General features: G+C 46.4%; 1 protein-coding gene and 1 long non-coding RNA gene across 2 annotated transcripts in view; one reads left to right on the top strand and one right to left on the bottom strand.

Moving 5' to 3' along the window:
- LOC116978020 overlaps nt 1-21,596 on the bottom strand; it is a 206,330-nt gene that overhangs the window by 86,284 nt on the left and 98,450 nt on the right. The window lies entirely within an intron of this gene.
- Nucleotides 8,227-14,893, top strand: LOC116978021. The gene is made up of 3 exons (XR_004413354.1): nt 8,227-8,328; nt 14,443-14,449; nt 14,884-14,893. It is a non-coding gene; the product is annotated as an uncharacterized LOC116978021 (long non-coding RNA).

The raw sequence follows: 21,596 nt of genomic DNA, 5'->3' as shown, positions 1-21,596 counted from the left end.
GTCACAGCGGCTGGGAAGGCGGATGGATGAAGGCTGCAGCAGAAAAGGGTCTCCAGTCGTCTTGGACTCCATGCCACTGGATCCTGACCCAGATCTGTCAAGGACCGTGGGGTGGCTGTCTGTGCACCAGTCTCCCCACGTTAAACAAAGTCACGCACAGGCGTCCTCCATATAGGGAATATCACTCTGGAGACACCTATTTTCAGCAATGACCGAAGGGGGCCTAAGACACGTATCGTTCCTGTCGCTTTCATGATATCTCATTTTGCTGTGGCAGTTTGGCATCTAACCACTCTCAAAATGTACCGACAATAGACCAGGTGTGCAGGAAGGAACTGCAGATGCTGGTTTAAACCGAAGATAGAGAAGGATCTCGACCCGAAATGTCGCCCATTCCTTCTCTCCAGAGATTCTGCCTCTCCCACTGAGTTACTCCAGCATTTTGTGTCACAGGTGCAGGAACAGGTCCTTCGGCCCACAGTGTCTGTGCCGAACATGTTGCCATGACAAAATCTTATCCGTCTGCACATAATCCCTATCCCATATCCATGGGCCTATCTAAATGCTTTGAAATGCCTCTAATGTATCTGCCTCAGCTGCCACCACCCCAGGCCAATGCGTTCCAGACTCCCACCGCCCACTGCGTAAAAACTCTGCCCCACACATTTTCTTTAAACTTTGCTCCTCACCTGAAAGCAATGCTCTTTAAAACAAAATGATGCTTTTAAAACAAAACCTCCAGTGGTGACACAGTCAAAGAATTTGTTTTATCTTTAGTTACATTGGTATTGCTATTGGCTATTTCGTTTTATAGTCATACAGCGTGGATACAGTCCCTTCGACCCTACTTGCCCACGCCTGACCAACATGTCCCATCTACACTAGTTTGCGCTTGGCCCATATCCCTCTTAACCGATCCTATCCATGCACCGTTTAAGAAAGAACTGCAGATGCTGGAATAATTGAAGGTAGACAAAAATGCTGGAGAAACTCAGCGGGTGAGGCAGCATCTATGGAGAGAAGGAATAGGTGATGTTTCTGGGCGAGACCCTTCTTCAGACTGATGTGATGTGGGGTGGGGGGGGGGGGCCCACATCAGTCTGAAGAAGGGTCTCGCCCCGAAACGTCACCTATCCATGTACCTAGCTAATTGCTTCTCAAATGTTGTGACAGTCCCAGCCTCAACTACCTCCTCTGGCAGCTCATCAAATACACCCACCACCCTTTCTGTGAAAGCGTTCAGCCCTCAGATTCCTACAAAATGTCTACCGAGATGCAGTGAAAAGCATTTGAGGACGATTTGGAATTAGACAGAGCACCTGGGATAAGTCCCTCGGTCATCTTTTAAATGGGGCCATGGGGTCTCATACATTCACTGGGGAAAAAAGACTGGGTTACTACAGTAATTGCAATGACCAGAGGTTGTGCTGGCTTTTAAAAATATGTATTTTTAATCAGCAAGCCATCGAAAATCTCTATCGGGCATGCAGTCGGAGTTTTTAAATGTTACGGTATTAGTTATTGTGATGAGGATGTGGGCTTTCTCTCTAGATGTAATGGCGATGGTGAAGACTGACCCCAGCGGTTGCCCGTGGCAACGCGAGGCGGCAGGCCTGGTTTGCGGCCTACAGGGGAGGAAGCTGGGAAATCGCCGGGCCCGGCCCTGAAGACCGGAGGGCGGAGGAGGAGGGAGCCGCTGGTGACGACAGACACGAGGAGCAAGGGCCAGTAGGCGAGCGAGCGGGATGTTGCCTCCAGCGCCTGTAAAGTCGGCTGCAGGAGGCGTTTCCCCCGGGACACAGAGGTGGGCGGGCGGGCGGGCGGGCGGGCGAGGAGAGGGACGTTGGTCCGTGGTGGAACGAGCCGGTCGAGGGTGATGGAGGAGGCCCTGCAGCAGCCTGGGACTCGCCTGGATCAGGATCCGCTCCAGTACATCCAGCGCTCGGACCGGACTTTGGACTTTTGTAAATGCCGCCAAAATATGGCACGTGTGATCTGTGCTAAAATAATTCCACTGTGCAGTGCACACATGACAATAAAGCACTATTGAACATTGAGAAACTGTTACTATCTCTTTCACCAACTTGCCTCCTCGAAACGAGCTTCTTGCTTCTTAGCATAGGGGAAGATACAGAGTGTAGAATATAGTTAGAGTCAGTCTGAAGAAAGGTCCCAAACCGAAACGTCAACTTTTAGTTTTTATAGTTTTAGGGATACAGTGTGAAAACAGGCCCTTCGGCCCACCGAGTCTGCACTGACCAGCGATCCTCACACATTAACACTACCCCAAACACACTAGGGACAATATATAGCAATGTTACAACATTTTGAGATTTTAAAAATCAAGTCTGCAATTTATCCCATCAGATAAAGCACAAAAAGAAGTTTAATTTGACACCTAATTCATTTTCATATCTCAAGTATTTAAAAAGCTATGGCCATTTTCATACTCGGAAATTAGCATCTTGTTCCCTATTGATTTTCTATGGACATAACAAAAAAGCTGTGATCGTGGACAGTCAAAAGCCCATAACCTTCTTAAAAATTAAGAGAACTGGATGAAATTTTCAGTTATCATAGATTGAAGCATTCTGAAACAAATATAAAATAATCTTACTTGGATGACCTGAAATTAAAGCATATAATTAGTTAATTACCCAATTGTAGCTAATTTCAAACTTCAATTACTAGATCTAAACATCTATCCATTTCTTAATAAATGATTAACATTTTTAAATAGCCTAAGTGTCCAAATAATATTCACAAATAATTCACAATAAAACATGATTTTAAAATCTCATTTACATTAATTTATAGGCCAAATGGAAGGAATTTAGTGTTTAATTGCTGTAAATTAAAGTCCATTTAAATCAGCTTTCTAGTGGGATCCTGTGAACGCGCTGGTGTAGAACGTTCACATTGCGGTAGATTTGTGCCCTCAAATGCCCAGAAAAATACTGCGGGATATAATGGGCCCAAAATGAGCTACTCGCAACATTAAACTTTGTATAAAGGGATCTTAAGAAGCCCTTTTTAATGTAAAAATAAACAGCCTACCTTCTATTGTCCCCTGTATGAGATCCGGCCGGTTGCCGGAGGTCGCGAGTTTAGAGGTTGATCTTTTAACTACTATAACAATTAGATAAAGCCCTTAAAACTAATAATAGCTAAAGGAACAGAATCTTCCAGCGATTTTTCGTTAATAATTAACTAGGCTGAACATCCTCGATTTGAACAGCCTAGGGAAAATCGCGTTTTAAACTCGCCCCCCTCTAAACGGCGCCAAAATCGCGCACACCCGCAGCGACAGATTTTCAGCGACGCTTCAGGTAAGTTTTGCAACATACCTACAATATAGTTTAAAAACATTTTATACCAAGCCAATTAACCTACAAACCCGTAGTCAGGATCAAAGTCGTCTCTCTGGCGCTGTAAGGCACTATCTCAACCACTGCACCACCGTGCTGCCCCATTCAGTTCCCCCCAATGTTCTCCAGGGATGCTGCCCAAACCGCTGAGTTACTCCAGCACTTTGTGTTTACCTCATGTCTACAGCATCTGCAGTCTCTTGTGCCTCGCATTTATAATGACTACGTTTAAGAAGCATTTAGACAGACATTTAAATAGGCAAGGCAGAGAAAGACGGGGTCCAGATGTGGGCAAATGGGATCAATGTGGAGGACGGCATGGATGTGGTGGGCTGAATGGCCAGTTACTGTGTTTAGTTTAGTTTAGTTTAGAGATACTGCCCGGAAACAGGCCCTTCAGCCCACAGAGTCCGCACCGACCAGCGATCCCCGCACACTAGCACCATCCTACACACACTGGGGATAATTTACAATTATACCAAGCCAATTGACCTACAAACCTGTACGTCTTTCGAGTGTGGGAGGAAACTTGAGCACCCGATGAAAACCCACGCGGGTCACGGGGAGAACGTACAAATTCCGTACAGACAGCACCCGCAGCCAGGATCGAACCCGGGTCTCCGGCGCTGTAAGGCAGCAACTCTACCGCTGCGCCACCATGCCGTCTTGTGTTGTACGACTCTATCATTCTATGAATGCAGCCCCCCCCCTTCGACACAGAACTGGACTTTACCCTCCCACGCATCAGAAGAAATCTTCCACATAGACTAGAATTACATGATTAATTTTTTTTCCTGCCTAGTCTACCCAGAAGATAAGCTCAGCCTCATTGTAATGGGAGTTGCACCATAGCAGCCTAATGACTTATTTGGCGACGAGTTATGTCTATGCAATACTTTTGCTGCGGATTGCATATCCCACTCCCCAGCAGTCACAGTCGATAGCGACGCATTTAGTCATACGGGGGTCCGAGATAATCTGTCACAGTACATAAAGTATTTTAATTTAAAATTGTAAATCCGGTATTCCTGTTTACTCATCACAGTATGGGAATGAAAAATGTGATCAGGTTATCCAGTTGTGCTTCTTGCAGCTTGGGTTAGTTGTTACACAACGACGTGAACAAAGCTGAACAAATAATTTCCATTGCTCGATCTGGTCAATAGACAATTGGTGCAGGAGCAGGCCATTCGGCCCTTCGAGCCAGCACCGCCATTCAATGTGATCATGGCTGATCATCCCCAATCAGTACCCCGTTCCTGCCTTCTCCCCATATCCCCCGACTCCGCTATCTTTGAGAGCCCTATCTAGCTCGAGAGAAAGCATCCAGAGAATCGCCCTCCACCGCCCTCTGAGGCAGAGAATTCCACAGATTCACAACTCTCTGTGTGAAAAAGTGTTTCCTCGTCTCCGTTCTAAATGGTTTACCCCTTATTCTTAAACTGTGGCCAGACCTTTGTCTAAATATTTAAACAAATACTTGTAGCTGCGATGGTATTAATTCAGGAGCTAATGGTATAACGACGATTTTATCTTTATTGTGCATTCTTTCTCAGCTTATAATAACGAGGGAGTCTGATACTGAACATTTTTGGCTTTCCATATCTCATTCTTTGGATTAGCCATTTTTTAATGATATAATTTTAGTTTAGTTTTATGTTTAGCGATACATCGCGGAGACAGGCCCTTTCCCCACCCGAGTCCGCGCCGACCAGCGTTCCCCGCACGTCAATACTCTCGTACACACACTAGGGACAATTTACACTGATACCGAGCCAATTGACCTACATACCTGTACGTCTTTGGAGTGTGGGAGGAAACCGAAGCTCTCGTAGAAAACCCACGCGGTCACGGGGAGAACGTACAAACTCCATACAGATAGTCGGGAACAAGCCATGGGTCTCTGGAGGTGTAAGACAGCCACTCTACCACCGTGCCACCCGATTGCTTGATCGCTTTGAGAGTGAGACCAATTAATGAGTCTACCCATTCATGAAGGCTTCATTCTCGAAGACCCACAGTCTGTAGTAAACGTAGAAGAGTAGGAAGGAACTGCGGATGCTGGTTTACACCGAAGACAGACACAAAATGCCGGTGAATAACTCAGCGGGACAGGCAGCATCTCTGGAGAGAAGGAATGGGCAACGTTTTGGGTCGAGACCCTTCTTCAGACTGAGAGTCAGGGGAAAGGGAGACACGGAGATATGGATGGGTAAGGTGTGAAAACAATAGATCAAAGGGGACGACGATCAAGGAAATGTAGAATGATTCATTGTTAGCTGAGGGGAAGGTGACAACGAGGCATAAAATCAGTAATATTTAATCAGGAGGACATTGAAACATGTCAGAGAACTAGGATGGGGGGGGGGAGGGGGGATGGAGAGAGAGGGAAAGCAAGGCTTGCTTGAAGTTAGAGAAATTCATATTCATACCGCTGGGGTGTAAGCTGACCAAGTATATGAGGTGCTGTTCCTCCAATTTGCATTGGGCTTCACTCTAACAGTGGAGGAGGCCCAGGACAGAAAGGTCAGCGTGGGAATGGGAGGGGGAGTTAAAGTGTTTAGTAACTGGGAGGTCACGTAGGTCTAGGCGGACTGTAGTCTTCAGTAGATAAACATTAGCACAGATTTAAGATAACTGTGGGGATAAAAAAAATCAATGTAGGGAGATGAAAATAATATTTTTACCCAGCGAGCTGTTATTCACAAGTCATAGGCGTAGAATTAGGCCATTTGGCCCATCAAGTCTACTCCGCAAACTCCGGTTATGATTTGCTGAAACGATTAGTGGAGGCAGAAACGGGAATTTCGTTTCGTTAAGTTTCGTTTTGAGATTCAGCGTGGAAACAGGTCCCACGGCCCCCGCCGACCAGCGATCACCCTATACACTAGCACAATCCTGCACACACTGGGACCAATTTTACTATTTCACCAAGCCAATTAGCTTACAAACCTGCATGTCTTTGGAGTGTGGGAGGAGGACGGAGCTCCCGGAGAAAACCCACGCAGGTCACGGGGAGAACGTTGAAACTTGTACAGACAGCACCCGTGGTCAGGATCGAACCCGGGTCTCTGGCGCTGTGAGGCAGCAACTCTATCGCTGCGCCACCGTACCGATGAATTAGGCACGTATTTAGAAGGGAGAGGAATTCAGGTCAGTGGGGATGAGGGAGACATGAACGTGACGGGCCAAATGGCCTTCTTCTGAGCTTTATGATTCTGGGAACTATAAATATAACTGCACTCAAATATTTAGAGATCGAGTCATAAGGTCATAAGTGATAGGAGTAGAATTAAGCCATTCGGCCCATCATGTCTACTCCACCATTTAATCATGGCTGAGCTATCTCTCCCTCCTAACCCCATTCTCCTGCCTTCTCCACATTACCTCTGGCACCTGTACTAAGTACAGAGTCATACAGTGTGGAGGCAGGTCCTTCAGTGCAACTTGCCCACACCGACCAACATGTCCCATCTACACTAGTCCCACCTGCCTGCGTTTGGCCCATCTGCCTGTCAAGCCTGTCCTATCCCCATGTCCCTGTCCAAATGTTTCCAGTTTAGTTTTAACTAAAGTAAGCGACAGAGGCACGATGACCCTGGTAAATGTTCTGCTTCTCGGCCCTGCTCAAACTCCCGCTCCGTGGACCAGCACCATTTAAAAGCAGAAACTAGGTTGTGGCACAGTAGGAGGGGCTTGTTTGTGGCTCCCAATAGACAATAGGTGCAGGAGTAGGCCATTCGGCCCTTCGAGCCAGCACCGCCATTCAATGTGATCATCCCAAATCAGTACCTTGTGGCTAAAGGGATCAGGGGGTATGGCGAGAAGGCAGGTACAGGATACTGAGTTGGATGATCAGCCATGATCATATTGAATGGCGTTGCAGGCTCGAAGGGCCAAATGGCCTACTCCTGCACCTATTTTCTATGTTTCTATGTTACCCCGTTCCTGCCTTCTCCCCATATCCCCTGACTCCGCTATCATTAAGAGCCCTATCTAGCTCTCACTTGAAAGTATCCAGAGAACCGGCCTCCACCGCCCTCTGAGGCAGAGAATTCCACAGACTCACCACTCTCTGTGTGAAGAAGTCACTCCCCCGTATATAACCTGAAGCTTGGGTCAAGCCACACACGCTCCGTCGGCAAGTGGAAACATGCTCACGCTCACCGTCTCGATGACTGTAAGCATGTTTCCACTCAGCTCATCGCGCGCGATGTCTAATTGCACCCAGGACCATCTCACTACTTCACCTATAAAGTCATTAACCAGTCCATTTTAACCCCCGAAACCAATTAATTCTTGTAATGTTCTTTGCAAAGCTACTCTTTTAATTTAGCTCGAATGGGGCGCTGATGTGGCGGCCACTGTTTGGACCCAGCCAGACACTGCCTATTCATTTGTGGCAGTTATTGCTGGCCCTAGCCTCCCTAATGGACATTACAGATTGGTGCTCGCTGTCAGAATGAGCAGCAATTTCCTGACTCCAAACAGCCTCTTTTGTGCAAAGCTGAGAGAAAGTGTCAGCAATGTAAGAATAAGTGCTTTGGCTTCAATCAGGCTGATAGAGAAAATGTTTTGTTTACGGCCAAAATTACACTGGCAAAGAGGGGAGTGGGGGGCCTCCTCCCATCCCTTCCTCCGAGTCTGAAGCTGTACCCAAAGTAAAAAACATATTCCGCTTGGGCAGCTTACAACCCAGCGGTGTGAATATTGATGCTGCTTCACAGAAGGGTCTCGACCCGAAACGTCACCCATTCCTTCTTTCCAGAGATGCAGCCTGTCCCGCTGAGTCCCGCTGAGCCACTCCAGCTGAGTGTGCCTCACAATTTCATTGTTCCATCTGGGCCACTAAAACACTCTTGACTTCTCTAACTTCAAGCAACCCTCGCGTCCCCTATCTCTCCGTCCCTCCGCCACCCAAGTCGTTCCAGCTTCAAAGTCGGCTTGTTTGAGTCTCATTGTCGGTAACTGGTTTCGCCCAGCACACAGCGAACAATGGCCCGTTTCCTTTATCATCATTTTTTGCACGTCTTTAATTCATTGATTCTGTATCTCTCTACATCACCGTCTATATCTCTCGTTTTCCTTTCCCCTGACTCTCAGTCTTTCGACCCAAAACGTCACCTATTCCTTTTCTCCAGTGATGCTGAGTTACTCCAGCTTTTTGTGTCTATCTTTGGTAAAAAACAATCAACTCGAGCCAACCAGTCCTCCTGTGATTACAGTGGCCATAAAACTGATTATATGGCCACTGATTATCAAATGCCTTCTCAACATCCTGTTAGAGCTTTAATTGTTATACTTAGCTGAAAGTACCTCGCCTTTATATTCACCCCGTGAGATAAAGTACAAAGGGGAGGAAGCAGATTGAATAGCTAGCCCCATAATTAAAAAAACAGCCCGTGTTAATATAGCACCAACAAGGTGGCAAAAAGTTCTTAGGCATTCAATTTGGACACAGGGAAACAAACGTAGATACCCAGTCAGGGGTAGCTAGGACAGGGAGAGTTGAATTTGGGTTTAGCTCAACCAGACAGGCTACATCGCTGGAGAGAAGGAATGGGTGATGTTTCGGGTCGAGACCTTTCTTCAGACCCTACTGAAGGAGGGTCTCGACCCGAAACGTCACCCATCACATTTGGTCTGGGCTCATTGAGCATCTTCAGTGAAGAGACCGAGTTGACGCCATTTAGAGGGGGAGTTCCAGAGCTTAGAGCCTAAAGAGCCTGTCCCACGAGCATGCGACTCCATGCGGCAAGCGCGACCTAACGTGGTCGCTTGAGCCGTACGGCCTCGCGGGACCGGTCCCACTTCGATCGCCGGAGCCGTATGGAGTTGTGCGGAGCTGGTCCCGACATCGCGGGGGGCCCCGAAAAACTGTGCCCACAAAATTTAATCGCTGGAGTAAAATAAAAAAAGCTACTTCTAACGCCATCAATGCCGACAACGGGACGGATCTCACATAGGGGACAAAACATAATGTAAGTCGTGTATTTTACATATAAACTTGCTTCTTAGGATGACTTTAATCAACATTTCATTGGCCCCATACGAACCAGCAGTGTTTTTCCTGCCGATATGGGGTTTAAATTCACTGCAACCGCAACGTTCCAAACGATCGCGTTCCACAAAATCTCACTCGCAAGATAATAATAATAATAATAATAATAATAATAATAATAATAATAATAATAATAATAATAATAATAATAATAATAATAATAATAATAATAATAATATCTTTTATTGTCATTGCACATCAGTGCAACAAGATTTAGTATGCAGCTTCCAACCGATGTCAAAAAATAAAAAATAAATAAACTGTGCGACGTGACCATCTGAGGGAGACAGTCCAGGTGGGATGCGGGGCACTCAGCAGGGCCGGTTCAGAGCTGCTATAGCTCTGGGAATGAAGCTCTGGGAATGATTAAAATGGCCATTAATTTATGGGAATTAAACATTAAATTCCTTCCATTTGGCCTATAAATTAATGACAATGAGATTTAAAAATCATGTTATATTGTGAATTCTTGTGTGTATTTTATTTGGACACTTAAGCTATTTAAAAATGTTAAGAAAATGTTAAGCTATTTAAGAAATGGATAGATGTTTAGATCTAGTAATTGAATTTTGTAATTAGCTACAATTAGGTAACTAACTAATTATATGCTTTAATTTCAGATCATCCAAGTAAGATTGTTTCATATTTGTTTCAGAATGCTCCAATCTACAATAACTGAAAATTTCATTCAGTTCTCTTAATTTTTAAGAAAGTTACGGGCTTTTGAATATCCTCGATCACAGCTTTTGTGTTAAGTCAATGGAAAAGCAATAGGGAACAGGATGCTAATTTCCGTGTATGAAAATGGCCATAACTTTTTTAATACTGAAAATATGAAAGTGAATTAGGTGTCAAATTAAACTTATTTTTATGCTTAATCTGATGGGATAAATTGCAGACTTGATTTTTAAAATCTCAAAATGTTGTAACATTGCTATATTATGGTCGGCATGGATGGGTTGGGCGGAAGGGTCCGTTTCCATGCTGCTTGACTCCATCAATCTCTAAATGACCTTCTTCTGTGTCACAAGGAACTATGAATATATGAACCACGAATATGGTCCTGTAGAACCCTCTAAAGGATTTTGGACATTGCCACAAGGCCACCTTCTAAACTCCAGAGAACATAGACCTGGCCCAAGTTGCCCAAGGGAGTTGGAGACCACTTAAGAATCAAGATGCCTTGGATAGAGTGGATGTGGAGAGGATGTTTCCAACAGTGGGAGAGTCTCGGACCAGAGGCCACAGCCTCAGAATAAATTGACCTACCTTTAGAAAGGCAATGAGGAGGAATTTCTTTAGTCGGAGGGTGGTGAATCTGTGGAATTCTTTGCCACAGACGGCTGTGAAGGCCATGTCAATGGACATTTTTAAGACTGAGATAGACAGATTCTTGATTGGTACGGGTGTCAGAGGTTATGGGGAGAAGGCAGGAGAATGGGGTTAGGAGGGAGAGATAGATCAGCCAGGATTGAATGGCGGAATGGTTCGAATCGCCTAATTTAGAGCCTGCAACCTATGAACATGTCCTAAGAAGCCTTGTTTTGTGGTTGGACACGTGGATGGGAGAGTTGCGAGGTTGTCGCAGGCTGAGGATTGGAGAGTTAGGTCATTAAATCAGAGTTAAATAGGAGACCCTGGTGTTTTGCTGGCCAGCAGAGCTGTAACTTGAAGTTGGGATGGAGCAGAGAGTGGGCACAATGTAGGGGTGAGGGTGGTAGATATGGAAAGGAGGAAGAGACTTACACAACAATGCTTTTAATCTAGCATTTCCCTAAGTATACACGGAGAGATATAGTCCACACCCCTCTGCAATGGCAATCAGCCATGATCATATCGAATGGCGGTGCAGGCTCGAAGGGCCAAATGGCCTACTCCAGCACTTATTTTCTATGTTTCTATGTTTCTGCTTCAGAAGGATAACGTTTAGTTTAGCCAAGCAATACAGCGTGGAAACAGGCCCTTCAGCTCACCGAGTCCGCGCTGACCAACACGTTCACACTAGTTCTATGCGATCCCAGTTTCGCATCGTGCACACTTGGGGCAATTTACAGTAGCCAATCACCGTACAGACCTGCACGTCTTTGGAACCCATGTGATTACAGGGAGAACGTACAAACTCTGTACAGACAGGCGCTCGTAGTCAGGATCGAACCTGGGTCTCTAGCGCCGCAAGGCAGCAACTCTACCGCTGCGCCACCATGCCGCACAACCATATTATCTGCAACATGATAGAAAGATATACAAATTTGGGAGGCATGGATAGGGTAGACAGTCAGAACCTTTTTTCCCAGTATTGGAAATGTCAAAGCCTATTGGCTGGAGCTTTGAAGGCAGATAGGGAATGTTTACAGGAGATACCGAGCAGATGTTGGTTTACACAAAAGGACATAATGTCGTGGAGAAAGACATTATCCATACCCCTCTAACGCAGGCATATAAGTGCAAGTGTGGGTGCGCGCATGTGTGTGTGAGAGTGTGTGTGCGCGTGTATGTGTGTGTGCGTGTGTGTGAGTGTGTGCGCGCGTGTGTGTGCGCGTGTGTGTGTGAGTGAGTGTGTGCGCGCGTGTGTGTGAGTGTGTGTGAGTGTGTGTGGGTGAGTGTGTGCTTGCGCATGTGTGTGTGAGTGTGTGTGTGTTTGAGAGTGCGTGTGTGTGTGTGTGAGACAGTGTGTTAGAGTGCGTGTGAGTGTGTGTGTGCGCGCGCGTGTATGTGTGAGAGTATGTGTGTGTGAGAGAGTGTGTGTGAGAGGGTGTGTGTGTGTGTGTGTGCGTGTGTGTGCGTGTGTGTGTGTGTGTGTGTGCGTGTGTGTGTGCGTGTGTGTGTGTGTGCGTGTGTGAGAGTGTGTGTGTGTGTGTGAGTGTGTGTGTGTGTGCGTGTGCGTGTGTGTGTGCGTGTGTGTGTGTGTGTGTGTGTGTGTGTGTGTGTGTGTGTGTGTGTGTGTGTGTGTGTGTGTGTGTGTGTGTGTGAGAGAGTGTGTGTGTGTGTGTGTGTGTGCGCGTGTGTGTGTGTGTGTGTGAGAGTGTGTGTGTGTGTGTGTGTGCATGTGTGTGAGTGTGTGTGTGTGCGTGTGTGTGAGTGCAGCAGAATTGCAGGTTGCCCCTGCGATAAATCCAAGGGGTTAATGGCAGCTTGCTGGAAGTGAAGGGTAGCTGGAAGGTAGGCTTTTAGCGATGAGATACTACGAGGGGTCAGAGTTACCTTAATGTGCTGCTGGTCTAACTCAACTAAATAGCTGTTAAGTTCCCTACCTGGCTAGGGATTTGTTGCTCCATTACTGGAGGGCAAAAATGGGAGGAATTGTCTGAACTAAGTCGCAATTAGCCAGCGCTGACTGAAGCTGGCACCAGCTAACTTGGGATATTGAAGGGAAAAGGCTTATAATCAGCCATCGGTCATGTAGAACAATGCATAAAATTAAATTGACATTAATGAATAATTGTGTAATGAAAATGGAAGAGGAGAGTTAATTGCATGTTACAGCAAGTGTAATGCCCAGATAACCTTCCATTTAATGCTATTCTTAGTCTTGCTGCCAAGACTTTCACAGAGTCGCACTCAGCAGGAAGTCATTAAGGCTGTGAGTAGATAATGTAAGGGTTGGTGAAATCTAGCTGGCAACACGAAAACAAGAGAGTCTTTCATACTTTCTTTGTGCTCTGAGTACGTTGGTCTAATTTCTACAGTTAAGTGAAACAAGAAAGAGGGAAGTGTGCGCGTTGCCAACAATTCATTGAGTTGTGCAGCCTTCCAGCAGCGATCGACGACCATTCGTTTTTTCTCTTTATGGGGAAGGATCGTGAAAAGTTGTGGTGCCTTCAGCCCCTGCAGTTCTTCTGCAAGTTTATAACCCAGAATTCTTCCAGCATGAGTTAAATGATTTTATCATTTAAAAATAAATTGGATAGGTATATGGATGGGAAAGGAATGGAGGGTTATGGTCTGAGTGCAGGTAGACGGGACTAGGGGAGAATAAGTGCTCGGCATGGACTAGAAGGGCCGAGATGGCCTGTTTCCGTGCTGTAATTGTTATATGGTTATATATGGTTATATGAGTACGCTTCGTCACATTTCGATTATTTCCGTATATCCGTTAGCAGTTGGTGGGGGGAATCAAGAACCCGAGGGCTCTCAGTGAAGGCCGGTTCTTTGGATACTTTCAAGAGGGAGCTAGATAGGGCTCTTAAAGATAGCGGAGTCAGGGGATAGTCAGAGAGTGGTGAATCTGTGGAATTCTCTGCCACAGAAAGTAATTGAGGCCAGTTCATTGGCTATATTTAAGAGGGAGTTAGATGTGGCCCTTGTGGCTAAAGGGATCAGGGGGTATGGAGAGAAGGCAGGTACAGGATACTGAGTTGGATGATCAGCCATGATCGTATTGAATGGCGGTGCAGGCTCGAAGGGCCGAATGGCCTACTCCTGCACCTATTTTCTTTGTTTCTATGATATGGGGAGAAGGCAGGAACGGGGTACTGATTGGGGATGATCAGCCATGATCACATTGAATGGCGGTGCTGGCTCGAAGGGCCGAAGCTGGAGAAACTCAGCGGGTGCAGCAGCATCTATAGATGCTGCTGCACCCACTGAGTTTCTCCAGCTTTTTTTGTGTACCTAAGGGTGTAACATGTTGTGATTTGGGCACAACTGGGTGTGGAAGGTGTTGAGCTGGTCAGTGCGGTGTTCGTTGTAGCAGGAGCAGCCACAACAAGTGAAAACAAAAGCAATGTTATTACAGTGCGAAAAATTTGCAGGAGCAATTATTAACGTTGGAATGGTGGAAATATTTGTAGCAGGGTGGAATGTCCCGGGGGAGTTCCAATCATTCATTTTCGGGAGTCAAGGTTAAACGCTGATCATTGTTCGGTATTAATATGGCACAAAGTTTCCCTGCCTGATTCCGGCTGACCTTGGTGACGTATGTTCTTCCAGGATAGTCCCAGCCCTGATAATCACCCTTCCCAACTTGCTATCAAACCTTCTCTCCCATTGTCCGAACATAATGCCGTGAGTTAGCTTGATAGTCAAGGGCCTGTCCAATTTTTTCGGCGACTGCCGGCTTCATATCAGTGTCATTTCAAAATCCAGCTGCGACAAAAAAAAATGCTGCGACACTTGAACTGCATCATTGGCGCGTCACGCTGCATCACGGCGCATCATTGGCGCGTCACGCTGCATCACGGCGCAAATACGTCAGTCAATGATGCCGGCAGTCGCCGAAAAAAATCATCAAGTGGGACAGGCCCTTCAGTCAATTATTCTGTCAGCACATTATTCAATTAACACTAAGCTTTGGACGGAGCAGTAAAACACTCTGCTCCCACCCTGCCACCCTCAGCTCCCATATTGAACATGAGGAGTCTTTGATCTTTAAATGTAAGGCAGTTTGCTTGGTCTCTGCCCTTCCATCTAGTGTCCACTGTCCCCATCGCACCTCACACTTTGGACTTCCCTCAGTTCATTGTCAGCTCCACCACTTTCCAACCCACCACTGCACCCATCCCCACAGATCTAACTTCAATTCAACGATTCACTGACACCATATTGCCACATTTACAGTGAGATTTTCGTTCTTTAGATTTTACAGATACAGGCCCTTCGGCCGCACCGACCAGCGATCCCCGCACGTTAACACTATCCTATACATCCCAGGGACAATTTCACATTTATACCAAGCCAATTAACCTACAACCCTGCACATCTTTGGAGTGTGGGAGGAAACCGGTGATCCTGGAGAAAACCCAGGCAGGTCACGGGGAGAACGTACAAAATCCGTTCAGACAGCGCCCAGACAGATTGAACCCGGGTTCTGGCGCTGCAAGCACTGTAAGGCAGCAACTCTGCCACTGTGCCACTGTGCTGCCCATACTAATGCGTCACAACGGCTGGGAAGGCGGATGGATGACGGTTGCAGCAGAAAAAGGTCACCGGTCGTCTTGGACTCCATGCCACTGGATCCTGACCCAGATCTGTCAAGGACCATGCGGTGGCTGTCTGTGCACCAGTCTCCCCACGTTAAACAAAGTCACGCACAGGCGTCCTCCATATAGGGAATAGCACCCTGGAGACACCCATGGTCAGCCATGACCGAAGGGGGCCTAAGAAGGAGGGATATGGGCCAAACACAGGCAGGTGAGACTAGGGTAGCTGGGACATGTTGGGCCGGAGGGCCTGTTCCCACACTGTATCACTCTATGACCCTATCTGTGACTGTAGGACAGAGAGGGTAGGGATGGCAAGATTTCTCCTGGAAAGTTGTAAGTGATTAGGTTGGGGTTCATAGTTACACTTACTGCGACCAGCTTTAATTCCGGAATTATTTCATTACTTTGAATTTAAATTCCCCAGCTACTGTGGTCGATCAATAGTCCTGAACTCAGGCTGTAAGTCTGGATTTGAGCGCACACACACAGATATAAGTGTACGCAGACAGATAGATGGATCAGACAGACAGACGGAAAGATAGGCAGACAGAAGGATGGACAGACAGATGGACAGCTAAATACAAAAAATAAATAAAATACCCTTCATTAAATCACAACATCGCGAAGAACCGTTCAGTCAATGAAGTGCTATTGAAGTTTAGTTTAGTTCAGTGATACAGCGTGGAAACGGGCCCATTGGCTCACCGAGTCCGCATCGACCAACGATCGCCCGTACACCAGGTCTATCTTGCAGACTAGGGACAATTTACAGAAGCCAATTAACCTACAGACCTGCACATCTTTGGAACGTGAAAGGAAACTAGAACATCCGGTGAAAACCCACCCGGTCAAGATTCAAGATTCAAGATTCAAGAGAGTTTATTGTCATGTGTCCCAGATAGGACAATGAAATTCTTGCTTTGCTTCAGCACAACAGAACATAGTAGGCATGAATACAGAACAGATCAGTGTGTCCATATACCATTGTATAAATATATACACACATCAATAAATAAAACAGATAAAGTGCAAATAAACAGATAATGGGCTATTAATGTTCAGTTTTGTTTGAGCTGAGCTCAATAGCCTGATGGCTGTGGGGAAGGAGCTGTTTCTGAACCTGGACGTTGCAGGGGTCACAGGGAGAACGTACAAACTCCGTACAGTCAGCACCCATAGACAGGATCGAATGCAGGTCTCTGGCGCTGCAAGGCAGCAACTCTACCGCTGCACCACCCTGCCGGCCCACAGGCAAACTTCCATACAATGTAGTGTCCTGACTTATCTACTTTAGTAATGTGGTTGAAGGATACGTGTTTTCAGGATAATACAGCATGTTCCCCACGTCTTAACTCTAATGGTGTTGTTATAAGATCTTTTACATCAATCTGGATTTGCAGTGAATAGGCTCTGGAGAGGAATTTGAAGCTGTCAGCATTAGATTCAAAAACAAAAAGTGCCACTGCTCAGCCACAAGCAATGCAAGCCACCTGATGGCATGGTATGTCAGAGAGGATTCTCATCATCTTCTGCAGCTGCACAGTAGAGAGCATATTGACTGGTTGTTCAAGAAGGAACTGCAGATGCTGGAAAATCGAAGGTAGACTAAAATGCTGGAGGAACTGCAGATGCTGGTTGATGCGGAAGATAGACACAAAGTGCTGGAGCAACTCAGCGGGTCAGGCAGCGTCTCTGGGGAAAAGAAAAAGGAAGGGTGACGTTTTGGGTGGGAACCCTTCTTCAGAGCCTCCTTGTTGTGTGGGGTGAGCAGTCCACTATAACGGACACCCCTGCCCATTGTTCCAGTGAGTCAGGGCCCTAAAAGGGTGTGTGAAAGGTTCTATGAGTTACTCCAGCATTTTGTATCTAGCATGGGATCATGGCCATGTGCTTAAATGGTGTGGCCCTTTAAGAAGACTACTATCACAGCTACCATCATTACCATCGCAAAGATTACTGTCGCGACTTTTAAGAAACATTTAGACGGATACATGGATAGGGCAGGTTTAGAGGGATTTGGGCCAAACGCAGGCAGGTGGGACTAGGTGGGGCATGTTGGTCGGGTGTGGGCAAGTTGGGCCGAAGGGCCTGTTTCCGTGCTGTATCACGCTGTGCCTCCATGAAGACATTACTTGTGCCTTTTTGAACCAAGTGGGAAGCAGTGTATCACGAGGTCATTTAGAAGTCAAACTCTGCTTCTCCTTTTCAAAACTATTTTTAAGTTCATCTTCGGAACTTAATCAGAAGCAATCTCCTGTACATTCTGTTCCATGTCGGCGAGGTGGGTGGGGAGAGTTGGTTTCTTTTCCCCTGTTTTGTTTCTCAGACACATTTTCTTTAACAGGTTACACAGGATTTTGCGGGGGGGTGACAAGGAAACCAGTGAAGTAGGAGTGGTGTGTCTCAAATCTCCAGCTCCAGCACAAGGAGGTCGCTGGGTAGATTTTCAGATAACATTCCCTTGGATAAAATTACCAAGGGATCCTTCTCTCCATAGATGCTGCCTCACCCGCTGAGTTTCTCCAGCATTTTTTGTCTACCTTCGATTTTTCCAGCATCTGCAGTTCTTTCTTAAACAAGAGATCACTGTATATTTTTCATTCCCCCGTACAAAATATCTCGTCAGCCGGGAGTTTAATAAGCACTTTACTGGGTTACATTTACGTTCCATCACCCTCTTAAGCATTGATGGAGCTTCATAACGTTTTTTTTTTAAATTCCCTGATCAATGGAACTCATAAGATGTAGAACGTGTAAGCTTGATTTAGTGTAAAAGCACACTCGGACATTTAAATTATGAAATGAAACCGGAGTGAGCATCAAAGGGAAACTCCCAGCATGGTTTTTGTATGTGCAGGATTTCTAATTCAATTCACCTTGTTAGATAGAAAGGCTTCCATCAGCTGCAAACGCACTCTCGAGGAATCTTTAATATAATCTAACCGCTCTGCCTTTAGCCAACACGAGGGTGGACTCCTCTTGTCACTGGGCTTGCACGCAGAGAGTTGAGGCATCTGATAAACTGTAGTCCTGTGTCTGGCTGCTAACAGCACCTAAAGCAGGGGTCCCCAACCTTTCTCATCCTGTTTATGACAGGGATTATTTCGTCCCGTGTATTTCGTCTCATTTATGGAGGTTGATGAGGGGATCTTCTCCCCATATCCCCTGATTCCGCTATCTTTAAGAGCCCTTGTGAAACATATAAGATGATTAGGGGTATGGACAGGCTAGAGACAGGAAACACATGTTGGGGGAGTCCAGAACCAGGGGCCAAAGTTTAAGAATAAGGGGTAAGTCATTTAGAACGGAGACGAGGAAACACTTTTTCACACAGAGAGTTGTGAGTCTGTGGAATTCTCTGCCTCAGATGGGCGGTAGAGGCCGGTTCTCTGGATACTTTCAAGAGGGCTCTTAAAGATAGCAGAGTCAGGGGATATGGGGGAGAAGGCAGGAACGGGGTACTGATTGGGGATGATCAGCCATGATCACATTGAATGGCGGTGCTGGCTCGAAGGGCCGAATGGCCTACTCCTGCACCTATTGTCTATTGTTTACCCCTGGCAACTTTAATAGCACATAACAATGTTATTTCACTTATTTATGAACAATGAACGATGAACAGATCATGGTATACCAGAACCAAACACAGTCAGTCAATGAGATAAAAATATGTACAAATCCAGAATCAACAAATTTACCCCCTGGGTAGGCGAAATTTACCCCCTGGGGTAAATTGACCGAAAGCTACAGTGACGACAAGCATTCGGAGTGGAGGCATCAGTCTGTGCTGGGAATCGCCTCCGACTCAGAAGTGCTTTTAACCTGCGCTCCTGAGTCGCGGGCTTGTAGTCCAGGCAGGCCATTAGTGAGCGCATCCAGTGCCTAAGAGGGAATGCCCGCATGGAAGATCGGTTACCGGGCTCCCGTTCAGGCTCCTGGATCATCGATCCACCGGGCCTACTTTTCAATTGCATCGCCAAGCTCGCATTCAATTAATTATTTTTTTTTAAAGCGCGTCGCTTCAGAAAACTAAATGGCCGCTTTTCAGTCAAGTCGACCATAAAACCACAATGAAACCTCACTCAGCCGACCCTTGTCCTGCAGGAAACCATATGAATCGTAGACTCACGCAGCACGGAAACAGGCCCTTCTGCCCCACTGACCAAGGTAGACCCGATGGGCCAAAGGGTCTAATTCTACTGTTTAAGAAAGAACTGCAGATGCTGGTAAATCGAAGGTAGACACAAAATGCTGGAGTAACTCAGCGGGTGAGGTGGCATCTATAGAGAGAGGGAATTGGCGACGTTTCGGGTCGAGAACCTTCTCCAGAACGGTCCAACTCTACTTCTATTTCTCATTATCTTATGGTCTTCATTGTTCATAAGTGATAGTAGCAGAATTAGGCCACTCGGCCCATCAAGTCTACTCTGCCATTCAATCATGGCTGATCTATTTCTCCCGCCTAACCCCATTCTCCTGCCTTCTCCCCATAACCCCTGACACTCGTACCTCTAAACCTTTTCTATCCGTATACATATCCAGGTGTTTTCCAAATGATGTTATTTTGCGGCCTCCTCTGGCAGCTCGTTCCATATCGCCACCATCCACTGTTCAAAATCTTTTGTCAACACTGATATGATGCCAGCTGTCGCCGAAAAATTGGCCAAGTGGGACAGGGCCTGTATGTTTTAAGAGCCTTGTTCCAGATGCAGATATATAAACATAATACAGAACGGGAGATAAAAGTTCAGTGTGTCTATATACCATATATACACAATAAATAACAGATAAAGTGCAATAGTAATTTTAGACTGTTATTGTTCAGAGCTTAAGGTAGACAAAAATGCTGGAGAAACTCAGCAGGTGCAGCAGCATCTATGAAGCGAAGGACATAGGTAACGTTTCGGGCCGAAACCCTCCTTCAGACTGATAGGGGGTGGCTGGGAGAAGGAAGGAAAAAGGAGGAGGAGGAGCCCGAGGGCTTATTTGATGTTGTATTTAATAGCCTGATGGCTGTGGGGAAGTAGCTGTTCCTGAACCTGGATGTCCCAGATTTCATGCTCCTGTACCTTCTTTCCAATGGCAATGGAGAGATGAGTGTGTGACCAGGATGGTGTGGGGCTTTGATGGTGTTGGCAGCCTTTTTGAGGCAGCGACTGCGATAGATCCCTTCGATGGTGGGGAGGTCAGAGCCGATGATGGACTGGGCAGTGGTCACAACATTCTGCATTCTTTTCCGTTCCTGGACGTTCAAGTTCCTGTACCAGGCCACGATGCAGTGCTCTCCACTGTGCATCTGTAGAAGTTTGAGAGAGTCGAACTTAGCGGCTCAGGCAGCATCTCTGGAGAAAAGGAATAGGCCAACTATGTTCTTGATTAGTACGGGTGACAGAGGTTATGGGGAGAAGGCAGGAGAATGGGGTTAGGGGGGCGAGATTGATCAGCCATGATTGAATGGCAGAGTAGACTTGATGGGCCGAATGGCCTAATTCTACTCCTATCACTTATGATCGTACTCCAGTTTTTTGAGTCCATTCACAACGTACACATACGGGATAAAGGACACGCTAGAGGCAGGAAACATGTTCCCGATGTTGGGGCAGTCCAGAACCAGGGGCCACAGTTTAAGAATAAGGCCATTTAGAACAGAGATGAGGAAAAACTTTTTTTAACCCAGAGAGTTGTGAATCTGTGGAATTCTCTGCCTCAAAAGGCAGCGGAGGCCGGTTCTCTGGATGCTTTCAAGAGAGAGTTAAGATAGAGCTCTTAAAGATAGCGGAGTCAGGGGATATGGGGAGAAGGCAGGAACGGGGTACTGAATGTGGATGATCAGCCATGATCACAGTAAATGGCGGTGCTGGCTCGAAGGGCCGAATGGCCTACTCCTGCACCTATTGTCAATTGTCTATAGCATTTAGTGCAAGATGTCGCCCGATTAAAGGCAGTTCAAGGGTTACCAGGGAGGTGGGTGAGAGGTCATCCACTCTCTCGCTGATGAGAGGACAGTTTATTAGAGAAGGTGGCAGAAGGGTGTAATTCAGACGGCAGGCACAGTGCCATGCCGTTTATTCAGTGTGTGTTTGAACATTTCTGGTGAGATCTGTTTACCTTTATCTGTGAGCTGCATTCACTGGTATGACAGTGCAGTATGACCGGCTTGCTGGTGATGGATTGAGGTACCTGTTCTAATGGCAAAGCCAAACTGTGCCCAGCAGTGCACAGAACATTGATAAATTGACAGCCGTG

The sequence above is a fragment of the Amblyraja radiata genome, chromosome 10, assembly GCF_010909765.2.
Source record: "Amblyraja radiata isolate CabotCenter1 chromosome 10, sAmbRad1.1.pri, whole genome shotgun sequence".
Lineage (NCBI taxonomy): Eukaryota > Metazoa > Chordata > Chondrichthyes > Rajiformes > Rajidae > Amblyraja > Amblyraja radiata.
Note: the sequence above shows the minus strand (reverse complement) of the source record. Positions and strands in the feature narration are given on the sequence as shown.